Below are 25,270 nucleotides of genomic sequence, written 5' to 3'. Positions count from 1 at the left end.
CTAATGGAAAGTAGAGTTAGTTATTGGTAGTTGGTATGGGTGAAGTTCCCTTGGATGGGGTCTTTTCTTTGGCCCCATTGTGTGCGTCTTGAATGGGCAAGAGCCGTCAGAATTATTTGTTTAGGGATCACGGGTGAAGTGAAGGGACCTTACCACAACGCTCTCCTTCTTGCCAAAGGAGACTGGATAATAGGCGCTTTGAGTAGAGAAAAGAAATCTCTATTCTACCACGATTTTACGGTTACTTAATTGTGTATAAGAATCGCGAGGGGAAGAAATGGACGACGCAGTTAAATGTAGATAGGACGGAGCAGTTACTCCGCCCTGTCAGTAACTGCTCTGTCAGGTAAAATTCCCAGTTATTCCAGGCTACTTATTCAACTGAAGGTTAAATTGGTTGGTTTATTTTTGTTACTGTGGTACACCAATCTTTTACTTCTCCCTGGGGCCATCACACGTTCATAAAATGTGGCTTTTACGATATAAATAATACAGAAAGGTCTGAAATTGCAAATATATTCTGCTTTATTGTAATCGACAATAATTTGTTTACTTTTTGTATTAGAGAAGAAAAACTATAGCAAAAGTTTCAAATTTCGAATATCAATATTTCCCAGAAATATCCGTTTTTTAAGTCTCCAGATTCCATAAACAAAAAATTAAGTTTTTTAATTGATCCGCGTGTAGTGTGCCTAACACCAATTTACTATTCTTGTGGGCTATCTACAGAGAACATTAGTTACTATCAACTAAGTTGTTGCCGTATATCTAGAATTTGCCAAAGCATTTCACTGTGTCTGTCTTCCAAAAAATTGACTGATTGTATTCGTATCTCACTAAAAGATATTGTAACGAAGTTGACCTGGGCAGAGAAGAAAGGCCTAGATTGTTCTAGGAGTTAAGCGACCAAAGTCGGTAACAGGCTACCACAGTGTAAACAAAAGGCCGGTCTCTATCTGAGCCGGAGAAGAAAGGGCTAGATTGTTCTAGGAGTTTAGTGACCGTAGCCTGTAACGGTCCACCGCTGTGTAAAAGCCAGCTAAGGGAGCGGCCCCAGTTGGGGTGGTGGCAGTATATGTTTTCCCCAGCCAGTGATTGACAGGTGGGAGTGAGACAGACGGAGTAGGAGTGAGACAGAGAGTAGGAGGAGGAGGGCGGCCCCAGCTGAGGTGGTGGCAGTATGTGTTTTCCAGCCAATGAGCGGCAGGTTGGAGTGAGACAGACGGAATTGGAGCGAGACAGAGAGCTGGAAGAGGGCGGCCCCAGTTGGGGTGGTGGCAGTATGTGTTTTCCTCAGCCAGTGAGCGGCAGGTGGGCGTGAGACAGACGGAGTGGGGCAGTCGCAGTTAAAGGGAGGCAGACACAGCTGGAGAAGTCAGTCTTTGCAGTCAGTCTTTGAGAGTCAGTCTTGGAAAGTTAGTTTGGAGAGACACTTTGGAAGTGACAGTTTTTGAGAGAGTCAGTGTTGCGGAGTGCTTCAGAGTTAGCCAGTTAGGCGGTTAGTCAGTTAGTGAGTAGAGTTTCGTTATTGCGGCTGATTCTAGCGCAATTCGGTGCAGTGCGGACCAGTGGTCAGTCGTGGAACAGTTTTGTGGCGTTACTTAGTGAGTAAGTAACAGTAAACTGTTGTGAATGGTAACTGCAATGAATAGCGTTAGTTGCTAGTAAATGTTAATGTGAGTAATGTTAATGTATTAATAAATCAGACTACTTATAAGTTTAGCGAGTTTTATTATTTATCAAACCCACATATTATTTAATAACTAGAGGCAGGCATTAGTTGTATGTAAGTAAAGTTTTTAGTAAAAGATAGAAAAACTTTACAATATCAAAGCGTAAAAATACAAGTGAATAATGTGAGTAGAATTTCATGCATCGCCTGGAATATACTAGGCTCCTTTCTTGGCCCTTTTCATTCAAAAATTTTTATCAACGACATATCTACATGCCCTAATTCTGAACATTTTCTACTTTTTGCTGTCGTCCTAGATTTTTGCTGCCTTTGATTCAGCACAAGTTTTTACTTTGCCCCAAACAGGTCTTTTGTAGTCTGAAGGTTTGGTGTGGTGTAAGTGATATGAGCCTAAACCTTTCAAAACGTAATGTAGAGTCTTATCTTCATAGCCGAACATTCACTAGCTTTTACTAATACTTGAAAGTACTTTCAAGTTGATTTGTGTAACTTTTGTCCTTTAATCAACCCTTATTACCTACACTTTTTAAATTGTAAGTTTTTATTAAGAAAATTTTTGTTATTACTGTACATTTATAACTGGGTAATTAGCATATGCAAATCTGAATGAAAAATATAAACAGGAAACACTAATGAAGTGGAAGAACTATCATCTTGTGTTGACGAGAGATCACAAACTTTACTCGCAGTTCTATTCTGTAGAACTAGATGGTTTTAAGATGGAGTTATGAACAAATCTTAAATGAAATCTTAATAAATTACAGGCGTTAATTTTTTTAAACTGGAATGTACAAGAGGCAAGAGGGCAGCTGGATTTTTTGGATGAATAGTGGGCTAAAGAACACTATGGGAAATTTATTGTCCTCCTCAATGATAAAAATGGAGGACCGAGGATAAGTCGGATGATCTAGATCAGGCTTGTTTGCTGACTGTGACGGTTTTGTGTCGGCTAATCAAGACCAAGTGATCGGAACAAAAACATACTAGAGTGTGACCGATAAGTGCCACTTTTAGGCGAAGTCTCTCGATCCATCTGGAACATTTCTAATGGATGTGAACGTTGGTAGGCACAAAACAACTTTACCGGCGCAATAATGTTGCTAAGGTACTAAATCAAGCTTTTTGTTCCTAGCTAAAGTTTCTAGTTGTGTGTTATCCGCCCAGACTGAGGGAAGTGAAAATATATTTTGACGAGCCCACTATTACTGACTTTACTGTGAGTCACAATAGGCCAGATATACAAGGTAACTGACAAAGAAGCAAAGAAAACGAATACAATCGGCACAGCAGGGCCTAGTAAACGAAACATGAGCCCTTCGGGAGCTGAGAAAACTAGGAGTTATCAAATTTCAAGAGCTGAAACAGCTATACGATCTTGAAGGGTCCCCTCGAATGGTCTACCTCAAAAATTATATCGGAGGCGTTGGAAGAGATAGAGGCTTCCACTCGCAAAGAATTGCAGAAGCTCAGAAAACTGCATTTCTGGGGGACAGTTAGAATAGTCAAGAAAGTCATCAAAATAACAATTTAGTCTATTTGAAATAATCAAAGACACTGTCTGGTGGTTACTGGTGTTACGCTGTGACTGTTTGTTTGCACAAATATAACAGTGACAATAATTAACTGAAATTAAATGAAAAGGAAAGTGAGATGAATTTTAAGAAGGCAGAAAGAAGTCTTTAGAAACAGGAAGTCTTATAGACAAGTTTCTTTAATCCTTTACTAAGCTGGTATAAAGTCATAGTTGAGTATTGCATGGAAATATTGATAGGCGTTATTGAAGATGTCTTGTAAGTTTAGGAGTGTCATTCAAGGAAATGTTCAACCGTTGTAATGAATACTTTGAACAGAAATTAGAAGATAAAGATCACACAGCCTTTAAGGAACTATCAGAAATAAAAAATGTAGGAGAAATAAGTATTTAAGACAAAGAAATCCCTAAAGACTACGTGCAACTATTTTGACTTGGCAAAGAAGATTACTTATTAGTTAATATGAGAGATTTGCAGCATCCAAATTATCGCATGAAGCAAGCAAAAGTATTGCTCTGTTGTTTACAAAATATTATCTCTATGCATGAGAACAAAGTAGAAAAGGAAATAATAGAATTCAAACAGAAGAGAACAGCCATTGATCATCTGCTGCAAAAGCTGGATAAATGCTCTGAAGGCAATTAACATCACAAGGAAATTATAAACAAGCGCTGAGGAAATTACTCCAATGAAAATATTTCCTCTCTAGATTGCGTCGAAATGAAAAGAATCAGAACAAAATAAACAAAACATAGAAAATGAAATTTCCGATTAAAATTATAAATAGAAGTGCTTGTGCATGTAAAGATTGCATCTTTCTGGACTTTAGTCCAACAGAAAGACTATGAAAGACTAGGTAATACCCTGTATTGATATCCAAGGTATGCCAGTCTATTTACCGGGTACAAAACTTTTCATCATAGCTTCTTGCTTGAATAGTTGTAATTGACTTATTGATGTCTTGAATGGATTCTATAATAGAGCTTCAAACCTCTCTGTGAATGAGTGAGCATAATATAAAACTGCTGAACTATTTATTCTCTCAAAATTTGTAGAACTTAGCAAAAACAAAGAAATTGCTTGTTGGAATCTGATCCCACATTGCATATCACGTACAGTTCGTTAGAGACGCATTCATAAGCGAATTTTATTTACAAAAACCGACAGCATACCAATATTACAATTCATTCTTCCTCTCCTGTACAATTATACTTAAACAATATGCTTCCGCTTAAGCTTGCAAGCTTTAACAAGATTGAAAATAAAATAATGAGGCTAATTCTGGTTAAAAGTTCATGTAAACGCGCGGAAGAATTTAAAATCTTTTAGTCCAGTCAAATTGGGTAAAAAAAAGGGGTAAAGGTCGGAATGGAAGATAATAAGCTATAAACTTGTATAAATCTTTGTTTTGGCATTTTATTAGTTGGCTCAAGAGTCTCACAGAATCTCGTGTACACGTCACCGGAAATCAGTGGTCAAAGGTCACGAAAATTTGTTTTTTTATAAATAAATATCTTGTTTTCTTTGCTCTAATTATCATTCTGTTATTAAAAAAGTTGTAGAACATAAAATTCTCTACAAATCTGGTTTATTAATTAGTCAGTAATTTTGATTTAACTCTAATAAAAATTAATTAAAAAAAAAAATAGAATACATTTTTGTCAGTATTTTAAAATAAAGAAAGCTAATTGCTATTCAAATTTGCTAAATTATAAATTTATTGAAATTGTTCAATAATAGAAAGCGAAAGAAGCCATTGATCGATACTCCATATTTAATAACTTTGTGAAAGGCTAATGAATTAATAAATCTTGATAACTACTTTAAGAAATTTCCATTTCTTCCAGCAAGAGAGAAGTGGAATTTCATTGAAAGACGTAATCACATTAAATCTAAATTAGTGAAGGTTAGGTAAAGGAGAGAAATTATGAGGAAAAGTCTTAGAAAATAAGTATGGAAATTGATGAAATTGGGTCTTCTTATTAAGTGCGAGGCTGGTTGAAAAGAAGGAATTAGAAAAGGTTGGCCCTTACATAGAGCTCCAAAGGGTGTGTTCAAGGCTCTAAAGGAAAGGATAAAAATAAATCTTACGGATTGCTAGGTTGGTCTTTTTTAGATCATAAAGAAGAGCGGAAGACTTCACTAACCATATATTCAGCTCTCTTATTCTGGCGCAGCTAAAAGATCACGTTTTCTATAAGACTCACTCTATTCCAAGAACTAGTCCTTAAAAGGGGCCGTTTAGGCTGTACCTGCGTGCTGTAGGACACACAACTGTATTCATACCCTACCATCTTCTCTTCCATAAACCTTATAATCAGATGTTAACATCTTCAACACCTTCACACTGCATTATGTTCATTTCTGATATAATACTTCTCCTCTGGGTACATGAACATTGTGATTTCTTCTCTGCTAGCTAGAGAACTAACTGTTCATCTTATTCACTTCTAATGTTTACACATTTTTTCACAAACCTTGTACATTTTGACGAATGAGTTGATTTCAATATTACTCAACTTCACTGAAATAAAACTGTAAATTTATGTACTACATCTGCAACGTAAATTTTTAAGTAAATAATTTGTTGGAGCCATTTCTGAGGAATTGCCAAAATCTGGAAAAAATTGTTAGAAAAGCCTTCTTTTTCCCGTAAAGAGAATAAATTAGCCATTTCCTTTAAACAAAATTAACCAACCGAAAAAGCCATTTTAATTATCCGATTTTTGAAATTTTCTGAAAACATTTTCCTTTAATTATCATTGCAGTTCCTGGAAAGAGTGGGAACGGCCTCATCCATCCCTGCGTAACGTCTACAGCAATTAAAAATGTAAGTAAAGGATACTGAGAATCAAACATAAAGAAAAACCGTTGACCGAAATTGCCACTTAATTTAATAAAATTTATGATTTTTATAAATTTATTTCACCCAAAAATTTTATTTCATAAATTGGGGTAAGAAAAAGAGAGCGTTTCACACCGGGAAACCAATTTTTGGTTGGAGTTGGAGCTCTTCGCTATCATCGCCGCTTTGCTCGCCGCTCTACTATCTTTCGGTTATTGTAAAATATGGTTCTACCAGAAGATGACCTAGTCCCAAGGTCGAAAGCTTGGCATAAAATAAAAAAAAAATGACTGAAATTGGCATTACATATTCTTTTCTTTCTACCGGATTAATGAACCAGTCACCAAAAACAATGAACAAGCTAACAAATTTCCTTTTCTCCGAAGATTTGATTAATACCTTACTCTTATTATCCATTGAAATGTAACCTTTTGTTCCAGCCTTACCCCAACATTCGATGGGGAATTTTGCTAGAAATAAGGTTCAGGAAAATTATCAATCTACACATTTTTAATGCAAATATGAACTATACAGAAATACTTAGGAGCCATTTTTGCAAAATTGAACAATCCATTAATGAAAAGATACTTCAGATTGTGGAACTTCTTTAAACTAATTTGAGTAAAACATTTAGACCCGCCATTTACAGTTCCCAAGAGATGGGACGGTACATTATAGAAACATGGTACTTATAAGGGCGGTATCTACCAATTCCCTTTCCCATAAGTACCCTAATCGATTTTTTTCAGAACAAATGTTATAAATAAAAGTTATCTATCTACATATTTACAAATGGTACAAGTTACAGGAAATCGTTGGTTCGTTTTGGAGAAAACCATAAAGAACAAACCAATTTATTACTTCTGGTCTGACCCATTTTGACCAAAACTTCATTGTGACATTCTCTGGTATCATCTAAGAGAATTATCAAATTTGAACATTCTGTAACTGTACCTTTTTTAAAGTTTACGAGTTGATAAATGCATTCACATAATTCTGTTAGTTTTGTTTTTGTTTTTTTGCAGTAGAGCAGCGGTTCCCAATCTTTTTTCATTAGTGTACCCCTTTACCTGATTGTTTCCTTAGTGTGTACCCCTAATATAAATAAAAAATAAATAAATATTAGTATTCTTGATTTTACGTATTGTAACTTTAAATTAACAGCAAAACAATCTGAATATAATGGGTCTTGTAAAAAACATTATATGTACATATGATATGTTCTATTAAAAAAAATCATTTATGAATAGGTAAACATTTCAAACCAATTGCAGGGGTGGTAAATTGAAACAGCAAAGCGTTAATAAAGGAGAAGTAAATTATATGCGGGCCATGTGTAATATTAGTCAAAACTGAAGCAACATTTTTTCTAATTTTTACATTTTCAAGAAATCATTTAATAATTTTTGATATACAAATATATATTTACTTTTAAAAAATATACAGCAGTATCGAATGAGTTCTTAATTCTTGTCAATTTATATGTTATTCAGTTTTATTACAGTAATTTTGTAATTAAGTCGTAGCAATCATTTATTATGTAATTCTTTTCTCATTATAATATATCTGTATAATTTTTATATCTTCCGCCAAAATAACTTTTTTTTGCGTACCCCAGGTTGGGAACCGCTGCAATAGAGTAATAAATGATAAGGTAACGAGTGGAGAAGTTACCCAGTGGTAACCCTCCAAAACATTATATGGTTAGTCACTCTCTTCACTAGAGAGGAGATCACGAGGCCACTGTCTCTTAAGGCGTCTTGTCGGGTTGTCAGGAAGAGTTCTAGAAGAAAGATTTTGAGCTAGAGGATTTATATGAGATTACAGGCTGAAGTGGAGTTTTCTGTATCGTGTTTTAGCAACTTGGGTGACAAAAAGAATGTTAAGGTCAGTGTGTAACATATAGTCAGGTTGGAGAAAATGGAGCGTTTACAATAGTTCGAAGTATTTTAGATTGTAGCGATTGAATCCTTTGGAGATTGGAGCGTTTGGTTGAACCCCACAGCTCCATTCCATACGCCCAGATGGGTTTCAAAATAGAAGTATAAATCAGTCTTTTGTTGTCCAGAGAGAGTTTTGATCTATCGTCTAAGAGTCTTTTAAGTAGTCGATAGCGTCTGTTCAGTTCTGTTCTTTTAAGTCTAGTGTGGGGGTAGTGTGTGGTTAGTAAAAATTACTTTATCAACCTCAAAACGGATATTTTACATGGAATACATTAGTAGAAAAGGAGCGCTAACTTGGATACAGTTTTGTCATGGAAATTTATACTCATGAGTGATGTTTGCATGACCCTGAAAGTAAGAGTTTGCGGCCGTTTCATTATTCACCACCACCAACATACGGATGTCATCTAATCAAGAAGGGAATAACCAGCAGACTGAAAAAAAAAAAAACAGTGGGCTATGGAGAGCAAGCTATTAGGAGAAGGAAAAGTGACAAAACAAGGGCGTCCAACATTGGTATCAAGAATGTGCTCCAGTTCAAATGGAGCTGGGCAAGTCATTGCGATAGAATGGAACCAAATAGGTGGGTGAAAACAAATTGTAGATTGGTATCCAATGTATCAAAACAGGAGAAGAGGGAGACCAAAGATGGAAGCACGATCAGTGTTGGCAACATAGAGCAGCACACAATCGATCTGTTCGTATAGGTTGGAAGTTCCGCTCCGAGAACTGATACAATCTTTGTTTTTTATATTGAAGTTGTATTTTTTGTTTTAAATTGAGTATATTTCTTTTATAATTCGTTGTATATTCTAATAAATATATGCTTATTTAATTAATAAGATTACTTTCAGATAAATCCATTTAGTTTAAGACAAGTTGAGACCAATTAGCAAACTATACTTTACTCACACTTCAATTTGAAGAGATGCAGAAGGTGCTCGGCATAGCTCTAAACTACCATTTCCTTGTGATCTTCGGTTTACTATCTGAATAATATGAAGAAAAATCGTTCTCCTGAGAAATAGTTATTTATTGTACAAATGTGGGATACTGAACGAGTCTAGGATTTGCCCATACTAGCGTAACGAGGAGCGGCTGGTAAAGAAATTGAAAAGACATTCACGTGTTGTGTAGCATTTATTTCAATAATTTAGAAGATAAACTCTAAACTATAATTGTTCACTTATGGAAGGAAATCTTGCTGATGAAATGGTCCCAACTATTTCAAAAAGTTTTAAATAAGTTATCGTTAAATAAAGACCAAAGCTTAGACCGGAAATCGACCAAATTAATATTTAGTTATTTTCAAATATTATACAAATACATTAAGAGTATCTAGAAGTGTATCCAGGCCGGCTGTTTTTAAACAATAAACAAAACAAAATAACAGAATTGGTCTTGGGTTAGACACATTTACAAGTTGAGTAAAAAAATAATTAAAAACAAACCCTTAACGTAAAGTTACTTTATAGCAAGAGGAGCTTCAGTCTTTTATGTTTATATCTTTTGTACAACATTGTGTCTTTGTTATATTGCACGATTTTGGCAATATCACTATTTACACTCAACCTTTCTGTTGAGTTATAAATTGTGACAGACACACTTGCAACATTTAGCGCAGAACGATGGACAATTGGCGGGAAACCGTAAACATTTATTTCGTATTCAGTTTTTGGAAGTTGGTAGTGCAAATTTTGCTCAATACAGGTGTAGCACCTGAGATGTGAGTTTCCATTCAGATGTGGGAAAAGGATGCAGATACGATCTATCGCAGACTGAGTTATGTTTAGTTAATGCTAGCTTGAAATATAGCAGTAACCCTAGGTAGTACACTTTAAATTTAAAGTAGTGTTTATTAAAAATGAATTTAAAAGTCAAGGTAAAAGTCCACAGGGCGGCATTCTGGGTCCTATTCTTTGTTCCATTTACACTTCAGGCATACCAACTGATCCTAACACTATACTTCTCACATACGCAGACGACACCGTCTTACTGTCTACTAATCATGATCCAGTAATAGCTCACAGAAATCAGCAGTCACATCTCTCCTCATTAGAACAGTGGTTCAAGAGATGGGCTATTAAGCTTAATGAAACTAAGAACGCAAAACATCACCTTCTCACCTCGTCGCATTACTCTTCCTCCAGTCTTCTATAACCTAATACCTATACCAGTAGTAAACGTTGCCCGCTACCTTGGGCTTTACTTAGACCGAAGACTTTCTTGGAACCCCCACACTAGACTTAAAAGAACAGAACTGTACAGACGCTATCAACGACTTAAAAGACTCTTAGACAATAGATCAAAACTCTCTCCGGACAACAAAAGACTGATTTATACTTCTATTTTGAAACCCGTCTGGGCGTATGGAACAGAGCCGTGAGGTTCAACCAAACGCTCCAATCTCCAAAGGATTCAATCAGTTCTCAGAGCAGAACTTTAAACCTATACGAACAGATCGATTGTGTGCTGCTCTATGTTGCCAACACTGATCGTGCTTCCATCTTTGGTCTCCCTCTTGTCCTGTTTTGATACATTGGATACCAATCTACAATTTGTTTTCACCCACCTATTTGGTTCCATTCTATCGCAATGACTTGCCCAGCTCCATTTGAACTGGAGCACATTCTTGATACCAATGTTGGACGCCCTTGTTTTGTCACTTTTCCTTCTCCTAATAGCTTGCTCTCCATAGCCCACTGGGATTTTTTTCCGGTCTGCTGGTTATTCCCTTCTCGATTAGATGACATCCATATGTTGGTGGTGGTGAATAATGAAACGGCCCCACAAACTCTTACTTTCAGGGTCATGCAAACATTAATCATGGGTATAAATTTCCATGACAAAACTGTTTCCAAGTTAGCGCTCCTATTCTACTAATGTATTCCTTTCTTTAAAATATAAGTTGTAAGCAATTAACTGTTATAAGTTCTTTTGCTCCTGTAATAAATAATTCACTAATAATAATCATGTCGATTTTCTATGTTTTCATGTAAAATATAAGTTTTGAGGTTCATAAAGTAATTTTTACTAACCACACACTACCCCCACACTAGACTTAAAAGAACAGAACTGAACGGACGCTATCGACTACTTAAAAGACTCTTAGGTCGATAGATCAAAACTCTCTCTGGACAACAAAAGACTAATTTATACTTCTATTTTAAAACCCATCTGGGGAACAGAGCTGTGGGGTTCAACCAAACGCTCCAATCTCCAAAGGATTCAATCGCTAAAATCTAAAATACTTCGAACTATTGTAAACGCTCCATTTTATGTATCCTATCTGACTATTCACACTGACCTTAACGTTCCTTTTGTCACCCAAGTTGCTAAAAATTTCAAAAAAAAAGTCAATTAAATTGATAATGTTACATTATGTTTTGTATGGTTAATGTAAAGATGAAAACTTACTGAATTAAGCTCACATAACAATAGCAGGGTACAAAATACTGAACAAAAATTCCTGTCAATGCTTTCAATCACGAGTGATTGATATTGTAACTTTATACTCGGAATATATCGATTAGTCAGTGGTTTATTTTCAGTAAAAGACCAACTTTCTGTGGCATTACTTGAGTTTATGGCACACTGCATGCAAATATCGTTAAAGATTCTTCTTTAATTAATTATTTGTATATAAACCGTATATCTTTAAGGATAAATTGTTATTTTCTAAGACAATGTATTTGTTAGTTAAAGGAGGAAGAAGTTGATGATATTGTGAAGAAGGTAATGAAAATAGGTGAACGAATGCGGCCGATGCGCGCCGGTTGTTAGACATACTGGCGGCTAATTGCCCTCTAACCAGGCTCGACCTGGCCACAAATCACCGCCAGCCCTCCACAGCCTCTCACGGCTCTCTAACTACCTCACATTCTACACCTAGTTACCAAAATCGTGAAACATCAACCCACAGCTCTGTCTCTAATACTCTAACTTCTTCTAACGTACATTCTACCCAACTCTTTCTTCTCTTTTTCCTCTCTATTTTTCTCGTTTTTTTTTTCTCTTTTTTACAAATTACATGAGAGAAATGGAGCAATTATCACAGAGGCTGTGTGCAACATTATCTCGGTAATTTGTAGCGGCTTCTTTAAAAATTTTGAACTCTGATTTTTGGCTTAGTTTAGATAAATATTAAAAGAAAAATTACTCTTAAAATTTTCAAATACTATTAACAAAAATTATGAAAATTAATTGAACTCTCTCATTTTGTTTGGATAGTACTCGTATAGTCAAATATTTTATGCAGTACTCAATTGAAGTAATATAGGATAGCACGCAATATTTTTATTAAAATTTGACAGAAAAATATTATTGAACTGTTTTTTATTTTATAGTTGTTTTTTTTTTCATTAATTTTTTATTATTATCCTTTTATTGAGATTTACACCTGTACCCACAGAGCACAATAAGTAAATGAGATAAATGTATGTATACAGTAACGTGGTAGACGTGAATGACGGTCATCCAGTGATGGCCGCCATCAGTCACCCAGTTGGTCACGGGGCCAACGGCGCCTTAGCCGTTTTCGAGGATTGGAGGGTAGCGTAGTTGAAGACAAGTTTGCAGTTAAAGAGGTTGGGATGAAATGAGAGTTTTTGATGAAAATTTTTATATCGGATTTTGGTAAGTTCGGAGATGAGTGGAATTTGGAGATCTGTATGTATAGTGTGGTTGCTAACATAGAATGGAGCGTCTACTATGCGGCGGAGTATTTTGGATTGGAGTGTTTGCACAGTCTATTGATGTTGGATTTTTTTAGCTGTTCCGTAAAGTTCGAGTCCATAAGTCCATATTGGTGGTGTGAAGAGCTGTATAGAGTCGTCGCTTGTTCTGTAGTGAGAGTTTTGAGCGTTTGTCGAGTAGTCTGGTCTAGAAGTTTGTATCGTTTGTTTAGTTCGGTACGTTTAAGTCTCGTATGGGGTTTCCAGGTAAGTCTCTTGTCTAGGTACATTCCAAGGTACCGCACATTGTCGGCTGGTGGGATAGGTGTATGATGTAAGAAGACATGTGATGGAGTTTGTCGTTTGAGTGTGAAGACTTGGTTGGGTTAATTTTTATACGCCAGTTTTCTAACCAAGGTTCTATTGAGTGAAGGTGGGACTGTTGTGAGCGTACTGCGAGGATAGGGTCAGAGTGTGTGGAGAGAATGGCAGTGTCGTCAGCAAAGGTGTAAATAGAGGTACTAAGGTTAGAAGGTAAGTCGGCACTATAGATTGTGTAACGAAGAGGAGCTAAGACACTTCCCTGTGGCACACCAGCAAGGACAGGATAGATGGAAGAGTGAGTAGTGCCTTGAAGAACTTGAAAGAATCTGTCAGAAAGATAAGAGCTGAGTATGAGGTAATAAGCCTCTAAAATTTTTTGAAATGTATTAATTTTATTAATACATTGGACGTTTTCATGTCTTTAGCATCATCATCAGTACATAATTCTAAAGAATTAGGCAGCATCACACAAACCATGACAAAGTGAAATATAAAAGATTTCTAAAGCTTTTTTTAAAAGACTAGATATGTTGGGTGTAATATGTTATTTTTGGAAATAATTTACGCGAATACTTTCTATTCTATCCCCTGGATTTTAATATGTTAAATATTATATATGTATATAGAGTTAGGTTCGCAGTGGTGAATAATATCTTTGATTTTAGCCGACGTAGCACCACGCTAGTCTAGTAGTCAGCAAGTATAGTGGAGTCAGCAAGAATTTTGCGAGACAGTATCGTAATCGAAGTCGATACCTCAACATCTACACTATAATAAACATGCGTTAAACATACTTTGATAAAATCAAATATGTATGTATCTATTTGTAGCTATTATACGTATATTCAAAGTTTTAGTTTTTTAGGCAGAAAATTATAATTTCAACTTCAATTAGGGCACTACCAGGTGGCTTACTAAAATATCAGCTTCTAATGAGAATCAAACTATAAATCTTCAGTATGAATGTCGAATCTGCAATAAGTTTAGTATAATAATAATAATATTATTATTATTCTAAATTTACACAATGTTTGGGTTACAAGTGATAGTCGAGAGGAGCACTTGATGACGGTTACATTACTGTGACATTTTCAATTTCTTTTACTCTGTCTCTCCCTTCCTATGTGGAAGTACTATAATCTTGCACATTTTTTATTTACCAGAAATAATTTCTGGTATTTGAACATGTCTGATGTAGTTGGTAAGAATATTTCTATGTGAACGTCTTCTTTTTTTTCTAAAATGCTGAAATGAAATTAAAGAATCCTAGTAGGTATTTAAGGGATATGCATGTTTTGTGCGTAGGTAATGTTTTAGAATTGTAAAATGGAAGCTGTGAGAACGTAAGCAGGAAAAACTGAATCATACCTAGTTCATTTGTACTGGGAAATAATTGTTTTTAAATTAAATATTGATGAATATGTGATTCTTATCTTTTTATCAATATAACTTCAAAATTTGCATTTTTGATTCCCACAGATGTTTTTTGGATCGTTTTCAATCCTTTTTAATGTATTCTTTAATATTTTCTTTTTTTAGCCAAAGTTCAAAATTAACATTTTTGATTTCTATAAATTGAGTTTTGGAGTTGATTTCCAAACCTCTTTACTGTAAATCTTTTTCTTACGTTTCTAAATGGCTGAATTTATAGGCTGAAATATGAATGAAATGTCGGGGTGCGTGCTGATTTGTGTCCCTTTTATCGTTTAATCAACCCTTATACTTAACATTTTATACTGTAAGATTTTGTTAAGGTGTTATAATAGCTGTAAGAAACAGTTGTAGTAAATTACTAATAAAACTTGTTAGAATGCAATACAAAACCATAAAATGCACTTAGAATAAAATAAAACATTTTGTAGCCTTTTAATGAGTTTTGTTAGTAATTTATTACAACTGTTTCTTAAATATATTTTATATAATACAATGACCCCAGTAGTCCATGCGATATATATAATATATTTACATATTTACAATTTATTATTAGTGTTGAAATGGCCGACAATCGAAGTTTTGCAATTGTGTCAAGATTTCTTGTTCTATTTTTACAAGTACATCCCTTTTTAATTACATTAATTTGATGTCCATTTTGGGTCTGGTGCGGAAACTGGAAGGTATCCTCCCAACCTCTTAATATTTTTCATTTTAGCCTCATTATTATTCTTTACCCTTATTGTATCCTACCTTGTTTATCGATACTTTATGATATCGCTGGGTATCACTTTTCTCATACTTTCGCTCCTCTCTTTGCACGATATTCACGGCTGACCTCACACATCGTAATACCTTCTCCTCCTCACTCTCACTGACGGTACGGCCATCCTATCTCCTGCTAATGATCCCATCATATCAACTTGCCACTTTCAATTCCATCTAATATCCTCGAATCCTGGCTCCAGTAGTGGAAAAATGGAAATTGATCAACACAAATCCAATCATAAAGTTTTCACACAAAACCGGAAAATCCTGCCTCTCATACATTTACACCTGATTAGTCTTATAGTTTCAAAAGTTAGGTTGGACTACATTTCAAGAAGCGACTGACAACGAATTCTTTAAATAAGACATTATCTGAACAGGGTCGAATTATCAAAAGAACTAGTAATACGTGATACTATACGTTCGAAAATGACGTTACTTAACGAGAAGTAGCTGTACTACGCACTACTAGCTCCAATATGGACAGACGGAAAGGAACATTTCAACCTTTATCACATCGAATCTCTTCAATCCAAAATTTTACGCACCCAATGCTCCTTTCTAGGACACTAACTACACCATTCTCATGGTCCTTAAACTTCCCTTTGTCCCTGTCATCGCCAAATCCTGTAACTTGAAATTCCTCTTACACAAATCCAAGTCCAAGTCCTCTCAAACTCCACTTTTCCTACTAATCCTTCAGGCGATCGAGGCGTCCATAGCCTCCAGATGAACAAAGACATGCCCTGAACTAAGTCGGCAGTCTAGTGAACCAGTTGAGTATACTTGCTATGTTGGTACATTGCGACTGTTTCACTGAATGAACGTCGTCCATGTAAGACATGTCAGTGAATGCTTGCTGGTCTTTAGCCATCCAGCGCCTTCACTTCTGGACTGACTAAATGTTATCTGTTTTACATGTTGTATTTTTTTCTATTCAATTGTAAAAATCTGAATAATAACCCAAAAATCTTCTTTAATTGGTTAATTTGTCCGAATTAAAAAAAAATTAATTAATCCTTAATTATTTTTGACTAAATTGGTGGAAATTGGACCATGGCTGTAAGAATTAAAAGAAGGTCATGATAAAATTTTGCTCCAGTGAACCAAGACATGAAGTGGACCTACGTTTTGAATTGCCTGTGATTAACTAGGAAAGTAAAAAGTAAAGTAAAGTAATCGCCTATTTTTTCAGGCGGGGCTTAAATTCCATCTACCATTTACTAAGTGTCGTGGACGGAGGCTAATAGCAAACGTACTTTACTATTTCTCATATTAACCATTAAATAAAATCCAAGGCCAAGACCGGGAATCGAACCCAGGACCACAATACATATTAGCTTTGCAGGTCACTCCTCTCAAACCGCTCGGCTACCGTGGCGCCTGATTAACTAGGATCAACATTTGGGATATTGTATACCGAGAGCCTGTATCCCGCTCTTATTTTGAAACATTTGGTTAGTTTTAAATGGATGGTTACATTGACCCAAATACTTGAATTTAGTCTTCATGATAGAAGGAATAACGCATCATCTGCAAGTAGAAGCTAGACAGGTTCATCCTTAAAGTAGTTCAGAGTGACTACACACCAAAGGTTTTAGGAGGAACGACCAGACTGTATGCTGCCCCACCAACTCGTTGCGAGCTTCATATTGATCCACTCCTCATTACCGAAGATTCTCATTTAACCTACTTTACTAATACAAAGATACCATTTTTTTTTTTTTTTTTAATTTTATGTAGTGACAAACTACATTTAATTATTTCTGATTTAGTAAAATTGTTAAAAATTAACAGATTTTTTTTTTAAATTTATTAAGAACCAGATTTCTTTAGATAATGATAACAAAAAATAAAACTTCGTAGATTTTCTCCGAAATATTCTCTAAATCTAAATTCATACAGTTTTCATTCACGGCTTTCGAAGAGTGATTTTCTGCCCTAACAGACGCCATAGAAAATTAAACTCATCTTCCGACAAATATTGTTGTGACATTTCCAAATTTATCTTTCCACGCCATCAAGAAAGAGAGCTATTTGATGACGTAAATCGTTCGCCCCTCTCTTATTCGTTCAGTTTTCTAAATTACAAATTTTCTATCTAATTAACTCTCAAAATAAATGAAAGAATTTTTATTTATTGAACGAACTAAGATTGTAGCGGAAGTAATGTAACAAATAGATTAAATTTTTTGACATATTACTTTAGTATTAGATATTTTAAAAATTGAAAATTTTGACCTAGTTTACCGAGTGACGGGTGTTCTCGTTTGCTTACCATTGTTTTAAATAATCATTGTCAATCCAGTTTTTTTATGAACATATATTTGAATTATTGCATTACTAACGATTATTCATTGAGAAAAGAACCATCTCTCACTCTAATAACTAATTGTAACTTAAAACTAATTTCAAGATCACCCAGCACATGGCCAAGATTAATGTTGGCATTTAATCATCCTCTAATATTTTTTAGAATAATAGTCCTGAACTCAGGTAATCTTTTCCTTCTTTTTATTATAACTAAATTACGTAGTTTTGGGGAAAATATTTTGCTTGGAAATTAAATATTCAAAAAAAATCTTTGGTCGACATCCGGGGTTGCTTAAATCGCACGTATTATTAAAACTTTTTCTTTAATCATTCCAATCATAAAAGGTCTTTAAACAAATTAATTTTTCGGTTTGATAATAACTAATGTTTGTTCTATATTTAAAAATAGTTTTCCATTACAAAAACCAATCTTGAGAATTTTTCTGGCTTTGCTTCCTTCCTATTTTTTTAAATAGAATGATGAAGAACTCCTACGTAGTTCGATGCGATCCCAGAGTAAGTTAAAAATGAATAAAAACTAACAAGGCTTTACTCTTATCTTTTCATGATCTTATTGTAATAAAAACAGTCCACAATCTCGACATCATAATAAATTTTATTTCAAGTAAAAGCCAGTACCTAAAAAACCACCTACCTTATTACCTGGAAATTCATTAGCCTCTGTCTGTTGATTAAATATTTTTATTTCTCCAATTTTTTCAATTCTCCGCAAACGAAATAATGGTATAAAATACCGGCAATTAGCCAACAATTGTCCTGGAATTTACTAGAACAATCCTTTCAGATAAATCTAAAATACAAATAACTCAACGGAAACCATCTGCCATCTACCCTTCTTAGTGGCTGTTATCTCCTGGAAGGAGATTAATCTTAACTATGCTCTTTAATCTATAACGGGTACAGAGATAGATGGTTAATATTGAAAATGTGGTTAGGTCCGCCGCATTGCTGGATATCATCATTGATTTTAACCGTCCTGGCTCGCTTGTTTTCATTTTTTTTTTTCTGACCAGTTTCGGACTGTTGTCCATTAATTTGGAATCGAAATTTTAATGTTTCAACATATATATTTAAAAACTGTGTTTCAGAGTTAAATTCTGTGCACCATACTAATGAATCAACCTCTCCATGATTGACTACAGCCGGCCAGTAATTAAAAACAAGCACGCGTGCTGCAAAGAATAAAAATGAAAAAAACATGGTTAATTCTTTGAGGTATTAAGCACCACGATCTCTGTTTTCGGAAATCTGTTCGCTGGATGTACCACTCTTGATATTCTCCAAAAACTAGAAGTTTTAAAAAAAAAATCCAACTATGGGAGTTGATTTTTACTGGTACCCATTCGTTCTGTCATAAAAGGTTTCTTCAACTTTCAGGAATGGCGCTAACACTCCTTTCATTGGCCCGGAGCCTGTCCTGGGGATCACCAAGGGTTCAGCTTGTGCGGCTCTCAGAGAATGGATCTAGAGGGAGCACGAGAAGAGCTGGGTGATGTATCCTGGGTTTAAACCCAGCAAGACTATTATGCCTTGGTTGTTCATGCAAAGAGCCAAAGAGACCCTGTGTTTGGGCAGAAATTAGATTACTATGATTGCAGGACCTATTTACGGGGCATGGTAGGTTCAGGAAGCAAGCATCTGCACTAGGTGGGAACCGCTGTGCAGACTGTGCCAGGAAGAGGAGAAAACGGCCTCTCACCTGTTGTTCGATTGTGTTGCAATCGAGCGGTTGCGCTACGAAATCTTTGGAACGTTGAGACCAAAGGAGATAGTAGCGCAAAAAGAACTAGTAGGGAAAGTCCTTAACCTTTTTAGAAGGGGAGGTTTCAAGTACTAGACTCAAAAGGGGAAGGCACAATAAGCCTCTAGTGGCTGCGGTGCCGTGGGGCATGGGTCCCGTCCCGTTTTCTAATCTTAATCTTCTGTATGAATCTGCTTGGCCATTTTGTCAGGTCATTCCCAGTTTTTCAGCTTAACTTTGGAATGGTTTGAATGAGTAAAATACACTATTTGCTCTGATAGAATAGTTCTTCACATACAGGGTGACCAGAGTTATATGCTCCACCCACTTTTTTTTTAACGGCGGGAAATTTCGAAAAAATAAAAAACACGTATTTAATCATTTTTAGTCTAGTTTATTTTCAGTGATTGACCCATTTTTTTAAACTCCTGTATCTCGAGATACAGCATCCAACTTTTGTTTTTCAAATAGAACGTTATATTTTTTGTTGCATATTTTTGTAGTATTTGAGCTCCTAAAAACAACAAAAAAAAATTTTTTGAAATCGGTTAAGTTTTTCAAAAGTTATGGTAATTTAAAATATGAAAAACAAATTTCAGTTTACTGTCAAAATTACGTTATTTTTTTTAAAGAATCTGTTCAAACTGGGCACAATCAACGGATAGGCAAGCCAAAACTCTGGACTCCCTCTCTTTGCTTGCAGCAGCACTTATGGTGGCGAAGTCAAGATCTAGTCAGGCTAGAGTTATTTGTCGTTCAGGTTGTTTTTCCTACAAACGTTTGGGTGGAGTTATAGGAAATCAACTAATCGGCCCATACTTCTGCAGAGAGAACTTAACTGGTAAAAGGTATCCAACTTTTTTTTCAGAGACATTTTGCCAGTTCCGCTTGAAGATGTTCATCTACAACGTCGGCTAGATATGTATTTTCAGCAAGATGGTTGCCCGGCACATAATGCGAGAGTTGTTCGAGGTTACCGGGACAGAAATTTCCATGAAAAGTGCTTAGGGACTCATTGTCCGATCCAATGGCCACCTCGATCTCCGGACTTAACCCAAATGGACTATATTTTGTGGGGATACCTAAAAAAATAAAGTGTAAAGTATCCTTAATCCCGTGGCTTCAGTCGATGATCTGAAACGTCGAATAACTCTAGCCTGCCTAGATCTTGACTTCGCCACCATAAGTGCTGCTACAAGCAAAGCGTGGGAGTCCAGAGTTTTGGCTTGCCTATCCGTTGTTTGTGTCCAGTTTGAATAGATTCTTTAAAAAAAATAACGTAATTTTGACAGTAAACTGAAATTTGTTTTTCATATTTTAAATTACCATAACTTTTGAAAAACCTAACCGATTTAAAAAAAAAAATTTTTGTTGTTTTTAGGAGCTCAAATACTACAAAAATATGCAACAAAAAATATAACGTTCCATTTGAAAAACAAAAGTTGGATGCTGTATCTCGAGATACAGGGGTTTAAAAAAATGGGTCAATCACTGAAAATATACTAGACTAAAAATGATTAAATATGTGTTTTTTATTTTTTCGAAATTTCCCGCCGTTAAAAAAAAAAGTGGGTGGAGCATATAACTTTGGTCACCCTGTATATACATGTTATGGAGGTCATGGGATTGCAGCAAAGAACCCAGTGCATGTTATAGTACTAATGGAATTACAGCATAGGGCCCAGTAATGAAATTGTTGTCGCGAAATCCATAACACATAATTCTAGCAGCCTGGAATTTTCTATTTTATCCTTTCTTTGGTAAGACAGATCCTAACAGGACTTAAGATGGCTTATAAATTGGTTGTACACGCTAATATTATACAAATAAACCCTGCCTTAGTTTAGTTTATCCCGAGCAGCTCGCCTATCTCTGCATACACTCATTCTCACCATTTACGTCACACCCTGGAGCTTTTTATTCATTTCGTAATAGTTTTATCTAACTCTTTTGCAAATCATGCTTTCATGCAAAAAACCTATCAAAAAGTTCCCCCCACTTCATTTCCAGCGGTTATATATTTTTGAAACATGACCAATAGTCGGATGTTTTGTCCAAAAACTGTTTCTTTTCCGCTCTATAGTACTCTGCCACTGGACGAGGAACAGGATACTGCATCTAATTCACTAATAATTTTGTAATGCCTAAGCACTTAAAGACGAATGAACAATTTTGTTTACATTTGAATTCGTCCTGAAAACATAAAAGTAGCCTCTTATCATTCATTATGTGAAAAATCCAAACACTGGTATTGGGCGTTTAAACATAGCGGGTATTTTCGAAACAAAGGGTTCTAATTGGTTTTTAACAGCATCAGACGGCAGTTTTTGCCATATATGTTTTGATTTTAGCGGAACGTTCATTGGCCATAATCATCAAACATTACATATTAGTTATTATGCACTTCCAGATGGGATTTGAAGCGAACCTAGTATATATTATCTGATTAACAGCTGAATATAAATATAAATACAATTTAAAAGGAGAAAAAATAAAACTAACAGATTTATAACATTATTTATTATGTATAAAATTTTTTTTTTATATTTATTTATTATTTTAACATTATTTATTTATGTTATTTATTTATAACAGTTGAGAAGGCTTTAAAATAAATTAAATCATGCCATTCGCTGGAACGCAATTTAGTAAGAAAACTAAATTTATTTAAAACGAAATCTAGTCACTTTCTCTTTTCGTTTCAAATGCTTTAAATTGGAAGATGCCATTCATTTAGAATTGATGATTTGAAAACCAACGGCCGATCTTTAATTCTTACTGCTAGATTTCGCAAAAGAAATCGAATGGTGCTAAATGATACTCCTAGAAGTCACTGTAAAGTTAGAATATTTCTAGGTTCAGGTAGGGTTCACTTATTCACTCTTGTTCTCGGTGTACACATCATCACATTACACGTGAAACGTCCTAGGAATTTAGTTTAGCTTTACTTTTTACACTTAAAAACAGATCTTTGTTTAGTATTTAAAGAAATTTCTGAACAAGCTTTGTATTTTCCTGAGCTGAAGAAAAACGAAGACTAACTACTCAGTAAGCCAAGATAAATCATTGCGAAAGGGCGGGCGCTTCTTTCTATTTCAATGAAGCGAACAGTAATAATAAAAACTTTTTAGGAGAATTAACTTATTTTAATGAAAAATTTAAATTATTTGAACTTATTTATAAAATAATCTGGATTCTATAGCAAATATTGTTGAAAAACAATAATTTTTCAGCAACTTGTAACAAATACTTCAAACCGTTCAATAAAGGTTAAAATCGTACAGTTGCAATAGCAGCAACATTCACTCAAAATTATTTTTTCTGGAATCGCTAAATAGTCTGTACATCACTGCACTAAATTAAAGTAAAGGGCGTTCATATTTCAATCACGAGTTTGAATTTTTTTCGGCCACTATTTGTACGCTGTTGGTAGAGTTGGTGCATAAATCAATTTTTTTAAAAAAAATGGGATAGATTACAAATTTGATAAATTACAGTACTAATAATGAATAAAATTTTAAAATTAAAATGAGTTAATAAAATATTAGCGTATTTGGTACTAATATTAAAGTAAGCGCAAATAGTCTTGGCAGCTAATACGCTATAAGAAAAAATAAAAATAATTTAGCAAAATCTTTCAAAATATTATAAGAAAACAGTTATCTCTTTTCTACAACCCAAGAAATCTTGTATTCAGGGCTAACTTCAAGTTGTAGTAACCAATTTCACAGAAAATGATGTATGTATATTTTTCTTTGATCAATTTTCTTAAAATCAATTCCAGAAAACTAACAGGTAGTTTCCTTATAAACTTTCTTAATATAATAGTTGCAATTAATCAATAGCAAGATTACCACTGCTAGTTTGGGGGGAAACTATTGCTTTAAGTGTAACAAACGTCAATATAAAAGAAAATTTGTTTCTTAAGTAAAGTAAAGTAATCGCCTATTTTTTCAGGCGGGGCTTAACGTCCAACTACCAATTAGGTATCGTGGACGGAGGCGACTAGCAAACATACTTTACTGTAAATTTCTTTTATTTAACCATTAAATAAAATCCAAGGCTTAAGACCGGGAATCGAACCCAGTACCACAATGCATATTAGCTTTGCAGGTCTCGCCTCTAACCGCTCGGCTACCGTGGCGCTTAAAAAATTAAAAATGTGGAACGCTTCACGATTTTGCGTGTCATTCTTGCGCAGTGGCCATGCAAATCTTCTCTGTATCGTTCCAATTTTAGTATATATACTCGCCGAAGCGAGTACATTGTTTCTTAATTTAAGCGCTTATAAAGCTTAAGTTCAGCTAAAATTCTAAATTCGACAATCTACCTGATCCGGTCCGAGACTACTTCTATTACTCCAACTACTTACTTAGAACAAATTATAATGGTTAATTAAAAGTTAAAAATTGCTTTAAAATGACCAAGTATATTTAATTAACTGTACAATTATTTATATATTTATAAATATTTCATATATATACAAGTATTATTTACAATAATTAAATAAATACAATGAATTATTTTTGAAATTTATAAAGTAAAAAAATAAATAAAAATAAACGAATAAAATGACTAGAAAATTTTGTATCTCAGAAAACATCGTACAAAAAAACAGTGAAGATGGAATATGTAAATATAGTAATAATGATGACGATATTTTAAATAATTATACTATATAGTGCCTTATATCACAGAATGTCTCACAATTACATGGCATCTTCGTATGTAAGTGAATTGTAGCGTAGCCCTGCTCAGTCCATACCTAATAACAGAAAATAATTTAGGGTAAAAAAAAAAATATATATATTTTTTAAAATAATATACAAAAAAACAAGCAAAACAGCAACTTAAATAAATAAAATTAATTCAAAAACTAGGGAAAAAATGATAATTTTTTAAAACTCTAAACTACAGGAAAAGAAGACGGGATGGGTTCAGAACAGTCTGCCTAATTAGGATGCTTGGGACCGGCATTTTAGTCATTTCATTGAAATACAGACTTCTCACAATATCAAGTTTGACTCACGTTCAAAGAAGGGCGTACTCCTCCGTATTTCGTTACCACTGTAGGTAATGGCATGAAATAATCTTATAAAACGGCATAGTACATTTGGGACCTATCTGTGACATTCTATTGGTGATGGAGAAGAGGGGGGTTCGTCCCAGAGGTTGTTGAAGGCTAATCTTTGATCTAGCTGTAAGGCTAAAGAATTCAAGGTTAATCTGTGAGCTTGTAAAGAAAGTTTTGGCAGCTTCAGTTTCAAACTCTCTTCAAGGTACCCACGGCGCTTCTAATACACCACTGGGCTGCTCAAACATTTCAGCCAAAAAGAAATATGGAAATTGCTGAAATGTCTGATAGGAAGAACTGCTTTTAGGAGATTTCTTATGCTTCACACTTAAAACTACCATGTTAGAACATCTGCCCTTTCTACCAGTCAGTTAGACAACATTTTGAAGTTCATCGTATAAAAGAGCAGAGGCCGTTACTTTATGCTAGACCCCAAATCAAAGCAGCAAATTAAATTGTATTACGTTTACATCTTAACTCTACTCTTTTAAGAACTTCATTCTGATTTGATCATCTCATTTCAAACGTTAATATTATGATAGAACGACACATTTCTGTTCAACCCATGTTTTAAACGGTAACTATTCGTATTAAAACTGCCCGGTAAGACAGTTGTATGAGGGTTGATCGTCAAAAACTGCACAAAAAAGCGTAACGTTGAAAAACACCCAACTTTGACAAGTTGTAGGAGTTTTGGTCCGAACGCAGTTAAATATAAAAAAATAATAAATTTCTTCATCTATAATGTATAATGGTACGTCATTAAAATTACTAAATCTAAGTTAGGTGTAATCTCACAGTTGCTATTATTATTTCTTCCTTATTTTCCAAGAGCCAAGCTATTATATTTTCTGTAAATTGGCTTTTTAAAGAGATGTAAATTTTGTTTATATTTAAATGTGTAAGCTCCAT

At 34.6% G+C, this 25,270-nt stretch overlaps 1 protein-coding gene and 1 non-coding gene across 3 annotated transcripts in view; both read right to left on the bottom strand.

Annotated features, from left to right (window-relative positions):
- Window positions 1–25,270, bottom strand: part of Toll-6 (Toll-like receptor 6) — a 493,343-nt gene that overhangs the window by 423,916 nt on the left and 44,157 nt on the right. Inside the window, exon 2 of one of the 2 annotated variants that reach the window (XM_074139086.1) lies at window positions 21,900–24,049. The exons of the other annotated variant lie outside the window; for it this stretch is intronic. The gene's annotated coding sequence lies outside the window, so the exon portion shown is untranslated. Of the gene's footprint in view, window positions 1–21,899; window positions 24,050–25,270 lie in introns of those variants that run through there. 2 annotated transcript variants of the gene reach the window in all.
- LOC141446355 (U6 spliceosomal RNA) lies at window positions 23,441–23,546 on the bottom strand. The gene has a single exon (XR_012453658.1). It is a non-coding gene; the product is annotated as a U6 spliceosomal RNA (small nuclear RNA).

Source organism: Rhodnius prolixus, unplaced genomic scaffold (assembly GCF_049639745.1).
Source record: "Rhodnius prolixus isolate KJV_2025 unplaced genomic scaffold, Rpr scaffold_1, whole genome shotgun sequence".
In the NCBI taxonomy this organism is placed as follows: domain Eukaryota; kingdom Metazoa; phylum Arthropoda; class Insecta; order Hemiptera; family Reduviidae; genus Rhodnius; species Rhodnius prolixus.
The sequence above is the reverse complement of the archived record's forward strand: the minus strand, read 5'-3'. Positions and strand labels throughout refer to the sequence as shown.